This window comes from Borostomias antarcticus, assembly GCF_949987555.1.
Source record: "Borostomias antarcticus genome assembly, chromosome: 25".
Taxonomy (NCBI): Eukaryota; Metazoa; Chordata; class Actinopteri; order Stomiiformes; family Stomiidae; genus Borostomias; species Borostomias antarcticus.
In genome coordinates this window covers 108,762-115,566 of record NC_140258.1, presented here as the reverse complement: position 1 = coordinate 115,566, position 6,805 = coordinate 108,762, and positions in this window count along the sequence as shown.

The window sequence follows — 6,805 nt, the reverse complement described above, 5'->3', positions numbered from 1 at the left end:
TACTGGTACACTAGAATACCAACAACAACATCTGACTCCATCTCTACTGGTACACTAGAATACCAACAACAACATCTGACTCCATCTCTACTGGTACACTAGAACACCAACAACAACATCTGACTCTCCATCTCTACTGGTACACTAGAATACCAACAACAACATCTGACTCTCCATCTCTACTGGTACACTAGAATACCAACAACAACAACAACATCTGAATCCATCTCTACTGGTACACTAGAATACCAACAACAACAACATCTGACTCCATCTCTACTGGTACACTAGAACACCAACAACAACAACATCTGACTCCATCTCTACTGGTACACTAGAATACCAACAACAACAACATCTGACTCCATCTCTACTGGTACACTAGAATACCAACAACAACATCTGACTCCATCTCTACTGGTACACTAGAACACCAACAACAACATCTGACTCCATCTCTACTGGTACACTAGAACACCAACAACAACAACAACATCTGACTCCATCTCTACTGGTACACTAGAACACCAACAACAACAACAACATCTGACTCTCCATCTCTACTGGTACACTAGAACACCAACAACAACAACATCTGACTCCATCTCTACTGGTACACTAGAATACCAACAACAACATCTGACTCCATCTCTACTGGTACACTAGAACACCAACAACAACAACATCTGACTCCATCTCTACTGGTACACTAGAATACCAACAACAACATCTGACTCTCCATCTCTACTGGTACACTAGAATACCAACAACAACAACAACATCTGAATCCATCTCTACTGGTACACTAGAATACCAACAACAACAACATCTGACTCCATCTCTACTGGTACACTAGAACACCAACAACAACAAGATCTGACTACATCTCTACTGGTACACTAGAACACCAACAACAACAACATCTGCCTCCATCTCTACTGGTACACTAGAACACCAACAACAACATCTGACTCCATCTCTACTGGTACACTAGGATACCAACAACAACAACATCTGACTCAATCTATACTGGTACACTAGAATACCAACAACAACATCTGACTCCATATCTACTGGTACACTAGAATACCAACAACAACATCTGACCCCATCTCTACTGGTACACTAGAACACCAACAACAACAACATCTGACTCCATCTCTACTGGTACACTAGAATACCAACAACAACAACATCTGACTCTCCATCTCTACTGGTACACTAGAATACCAACAGCAACAACAACATCTGACTCCATCTCTACTGGTACACTAGAACACCAACAACAACAACATCTGACTCTCCATCTCTACTGGTACACTAGAATACCAACAGCAACAACAACATCTGACTCCATCTCTACTGGTACACTAGAATACCAACAACAACATCTGACTCCATCTCTACTGGTACACTAGAACACCAACAATAACAACAACATCTGACTCTCCATCTCTACTGGTACACTAGAATACCAACAACAACATCTGACTCCATCTCTACTGGTACACTAGAACACCAACAACAACAACAACATCTGACTCCATCTCTACTGGTACACTAGAACACCAACAACAACAACAACATCTGACTCCATATCTACTGGTACACTAGAACGACAACAACAACAACAACAACATCTGACTCTCCATCTCTACTGGTACACTAGAACACCAACAACAACAACATCTGACTCCATCTCTACTGGTACACTAGAACACCAACAACAACAACATCTGACTCTATATCTACTGGTACACTAGAATACCAACAACAACATCCGACTCTCCATCTCTACTGGTACACTAGAATACCAACAACAACAACAACATCTGACTCCATCTCTACTGGTACACTAGAACACCACCAACAACAACATCTGACTCCATCTCTACTGGTACACTAGAACACCAACAACAACAACATCTGCCTCCATCTCTACTGGTACACTAGAACACCACCAACAACAACATCTGACTCCATCTCTACTGGTACACTAGAACACCAACAACAACATCTGACTCCATCTCTACTGGTACACTAGAATACCAACAACAACATCTGACTCCATATCTACTGGTACACTAGAATACCAACAATAACATCTGACTCCATATCTACTGGTACACTAGAATACCAACAACAACATCTGACTCCATATCTACTGGTAAACTAGAATACCAACAACAACATCTGACTCCATATCTACTGGTACACTAGAATACCAACAGTAACAACATCTGACCCCATCTCTACTGGTACACTAGAATACCAACAACAACATCTGACTCCATCTCTACTGGTACACTAGAACACCACCAACAACAACATCTGACTCCATCTCTACTGGTACACTAGAATACCAACAACAACATCTGACTCCATATCTACTGGTACACTAGAACACCAACAACAACATCTGACTCTCCATCTCTACTGGTTCACTAGAATACCAACAACAACATCTGACTCTCCATCTCTACTGGTACACTAGAATACCAACAACAACAACAACATCTGAATCCATCTCTACTGGTACACTAGAATACCAACAACAACAACATCTGACTCCATCTCTACTGGTACACTAGAACACCACCAACAACAACATCTGACTCCATCTCTACTGGTACACTAGAACACCAACAACAACAACATCTGACTCCATCTCTACTGGTACACTAGAACACCAACAACAACAACATCTGACTCCATCTCTACTGGTACACTAGAACACCAACAACAACATCTGACTCCATCTCTACTGGTACACTAGAATACCAACAACAACATCTGACTCCATATCTACTGGTACACTAGAATACCAACAATAACATCTGACTCCATATCTACTGGTACACTAGAATACCAACAACAACATCTGACTCCATATCTACTGGTACACTAGAATACCAACAGTAACAACATCTGACCCCATCTCTACTGGTACACTAGAATACCAACAACAACAACATCTGACCCCATCTCTACTGGTACACTAGAACACCAACAACAACAACATCTGACTCCATCTCTACTGGTACACTAGAACACCAACAACAACATCTGACTCCATCTCTACTGGTACACTAGAACACCAACAACGACATCTGACTCCATCTCTACTGGTACACTAGAATACCAACAACAACATCTGACTCCATATCTACTGGTACACTAGAATACCAACAATAACATCTGACTCCATATCTACTGGTACACTAGAATACCAACAACAACATCTGACTCCATATCTACTGGTACACTAGAATACCAACAACAACATCTGACTCCATATCTACTGGTACACTAGAATACCAACAACAACATCTGACTCCATATCTACTGGTACACTAGAATACCAACAGTAACAACATCTGACCCCATCTCTACTGGTACACTAGAATACCAACAACAACATCTGACTCCATCTCTACTGGTACACTAGAACACCAACAACAACATCTGACTCTCCATCTCTACTGGTACACTAGAACACCAACAACAACATCTGACTCTCCATCTCTACTGGTACACTAGAATACCAACAACAACATCTGACTCCATATCTACTGGTACACTAGAATACCAACAACAACATCTGACTCCATATCTACTGTTACACTAGAATACCAACAATAACAACATCTGACCCCATCTCTACTGGTACACTAGAATACCAACAACAACATCTGACTCCATCTCTACTGGTACACTAGAATACCAACAACAACAACAACATCTGAATCCATCTCTACTGGTACACTAGAATACCAACAACAACAACAACATCTGAATCCATCTCTACTGGTACACTAGAATACCAACAACAACAACATCTGACTCCATCTCTACTGGTACACTAGAACACCACCAACAACAACATCTGACTCCATCTCTACTGGTACACTAGAACACCAACAACAACAACATCTGACTCCATCTCTACTGGTACACTAGAACACCAACAACAACAACAACATCTGACTCTCCATCTCTACTGGTACACTAGAACACCAACAACAACATCTGACTCTCCATCTCTACTGGTACACTAGAATACCAACAACAACATCTGACTCTCCATCTCTACTGGTACACTAGAATACCAACAACAACAACACCATCTGAATCCATCTCTACTGGTACACTAGAATACCAACAACAACAACATCTGACTCCATCTCTACTGGTACACTAGAATACCAACAACAACATCTGACTCCATCTCTACTGGTACACTAGAATACCAACAACAACATCTGACTCCATCTCTACTGGTACACTAGAACACCAACAACAACATCTGACTCTCCATCTCTACTGGTACACTAGAATACCAACAACAACATCTGACTCTCCATCTCTACTGGTACACTAGAATACCAACAACAACAACAACATCTGAATCCATCTCTACTGGTACACTAGAATACCAACAACAACAACATCTGACTCCATCTCTACTGGTACACTAGAACACCAACAACAACAACATCTGACTCCATCTCTACTGGTACACTAGAATACCAACAACAACAACATCTGACTCCATCTCTACTGGTACACTAGAATACCAACAACAACATCTGACTCCATCTCTACTGGTACACTAGAACACCAACAACAACATCTGACTCCATCTCTACTGGTACACTAGAACACCAACAACAACAACAACAACATCTGACTCCATCTCTACTGGTACACTAGAACACCAACAACAACAACAACATCTGACTCTCCATCTCTACTGGTACACTAGAACACCAACAACAACAACATCTGACTCCATCTCTACTGGTACACTAGAATACCAACAACAACATCTGACTCCATCTCTACTGGTACACTAGAACACCAACAACAACAACATCTGACTCCATCTCTACTGGTACACTAGAATACCAACAACAACATCTGACTCTCCATCTCTACTGGTACACTAGAATACCAACAACAACAACAACATCTGAATCCATCTCTACTGGTACACTAGAATACCAACAACAACAACATCTGACTCCATCTCTACTGGTACACTAGAACACCAACAACAACAAGATCTGACTACATCTCTACTGGTACACTAGAATACCAACAACAACATCTGACTCCATCTCTACTGGTACACTAGGATACCAACAACAACAACATCTGACTCAATCTATACTGGTACACTAGAACACCAACAACAACATCTGACTCCATCTCTACTGGTACACTAGAATACCAACAACAACATCTGACCCCATCTCTACTGGTACACTAGAACACCAACAACAACAACATCTGACTCCATCTCTACTGGTACACTAGAATACCAACAACAACAACATCTGACTCTCCATCTCTACTGGTACACTAGAATACCAACAGCAACAACAACATCTGACTCCATCTCTACTGGTACACTAGAACACCAACACCAACATCTGACTCTCCATCTCTACTGGTACACTAGAATACCAACAACAACATCTGACTCCATCTCTACTGGTACACTAGAATACCAACAACAACATCTGACTCCATCTCTACTGGTACACTAGAACACCAACAATAACAACAACATCTGACTCTCCATCTCTACTGGTACACTAGGATACCAACAACAACAACATCTGACTCAATCTATACTGGTACACTAGAACACCAACAACAACATCTGACTCCATCTCTACTGGTACACTAGAATACCAACAACAACATCTGACCCCATCTCTACTGGTACACTTGAACACCACCAACAACAACAACATCTGACTCCATCTCTACTGGTACACTAGAACACCAACAACAACAACAACATCTGACTCCATATCTACTGGTACACTAGAACAACAACAACAACAACATCTGACTCTCCATCTCTACTGGTACACTAGAACACCAACAACAACAACATCTGACTCCATCTCTACTGGTACACTAGAACACCAACAACAACAACATCTGACTCTATCTCTACTGGTACACTAGAATACCAACAACAACATCCGACTCTCCATCTCTACTGGTACACTAGAATACCAACAACAACAACAACATCTGAATCCATCTCTACTGGTACACTAGAATACCAACAACAACAACATCTGACTCCATCTCTACTGGTACACTAGAACACCACCAACAACAACATCTGACTCCATCTCTACTGGTACACTAGAACACCAACAACAACAACATCTGCCTCCATCTCTACTGGTACACTAGAACACCACCAACAACAACATCTGACTCCATCTCTACTGGTACACTAGAACACCAACAACAACATCTGACTCCATCTCTACTGGTACACTAGAATACCAACAACAACATCTGACTCCATATCTACTGGTACACTAGAATACCAACAATAACATCTGACTCCATATCTACTGGTACACTAGAATACCAACAACAACATCTGACTCCATATCTACTGGTAAACTAGAATACCAACAACAACATCTGACTCCATATCTACTGGTACACTAGAATACCAACAGTAACAACATCTGACCCCATCTCTACTGGTACACTAGAATACCAACAACAACATCTGACTCCATCTCTACTGGTACACTAGAACACCAACAACAACAACATCTGACTCCATCTCTACTGGTACACTAGAATACCAACAACAACATCTGACTCCATATCTACTGGTACACTAGAACACCAACAACAACATCTGACTCTCCATCTCTACTGGTTCACTAGAATACCAACAACAACATCTGACTCTCCATCTCTACTGGTACACTAGAATACCAACAACAACAACAACATCTGAATCCATCTCTACTGGTAC